Raw genomic sequence first — 1,147 nt, 5'->3', positions numbered from 1 at the left:
AAAAAAACATTTAGACTTAAATATTTTTTCCAATATAATTTTTCATTTAGATGACTTAAAACACATTTCTATCCACTACACATTCAGTGTTATTGTAACTGGAAATTTTAATGAATCTTGTTATATTCCTTTTATTTTTTTCAATGCTAAATGTGTCTTTCTCTCTTTATCAGTGAGCAGGTGTTGAAATCATTCGTGGTCTGAGGGCTCCTCCTCTGGTGGCTTCATGTTACAAGTGTTCAGGCACTGATGGTTTGTGTTATTGTGTCTCTCTGGCACAGTAATACACAGCAGTGTCTTCAGGCTGCACATTCTGTCCATTTAGAGTCACTGTGTTGCTGGAAGAGTCTGTGTTGATACTGAACTTGTTCTTTAGGGAATCCTTGATGCGTGTGCTGTATCCACCACCTCCTCTTATAATCCACTCCAGTCCTTTCCCTGCAGGCTGTCTGATCCAGTGTGTAGGATAGCTGCTAACAGAATAAGAGACCTGACAGGTGATGGTCAGACGTTGACCTGGCTGCACAGTCACAGAGGCTGGCTGTGTCAACTGTTCACACTTCACACCTGTGGAGGAAAACATGTTGAACATTGAATGAGTGTGATAACAGTGAACAGTCAGTGTGCTGTGATCATACTGTCAGTGTCTCTGCCTCAGTGAGACTCACAGGATCCAGCAGCCAGCAGCAGCAGCAGAGCTACAGAGAACATGGTTGGTATTGAAGGTGATCTGATGGGAGCTTCTCTTCTTCTGCTGCAGCTGACAGCATGATATCAAGTCTTTATAGCAGACTGTGAGGAAGTTCACTTTGCATAGAGAAGGACACTGACAGGATATAAAAGGAGGATCAATTGTCCTCTCACAAACAGTCAAAAACTTAGAGTTATGTTGTCAACATTTATCTTGAAACCTGAAAGAAGAAAGAATGATTTTGAAGAAAACACTCACATATACAGGATAGTTAAGTACTTATGTTAGAACATCAGAGTTATAATTGATTAATTTCTGAACCAAGTAATTTTATCGAGATGATGTCTCTCTGATTGTGTTGATTTTCTTATACTATAATTAATATCTGTTAATATAAACAGCAGAAAGAAAAGTTTCAACTTATTTTGACTTGTTAAGTTTTTGTACAGTGTTGCT

General features: G+C 38.7%; 1 gene segment (V, D, J or C); it reads right to left on the bottom strand.

Moving 5' to 3' along the window:
- Positions 1-259: 259 nt before the first annotated feature.
- LOC311267928 (Ig heavy chain V region XIG14-like) lies at positions 260-711 on the bottom strand. The segment is given in 2 exons: positions 669-711; positions 260-567 (listed from the first exon to the last, which is right to left on the bottom strand).
- Positions 712-1,147: the final 436 nt, after the last annotated feature.

This window comes from Pagrus pagrus (genome assembly GCF_965226575.1).
Source record: "Pagrus pagrus genome assembly, chromosome: 13".
NCBI classification, from domain to species: domain Eukaryota; kingdom Metazoa; phylum Chordata; class Actinopteri; order Spariformes; family Sparidae; genus Pagrus; species Pagrus pagrus.
This window is presented reverse-complemented; position numbering and strand designations above follow the sequence as displayed.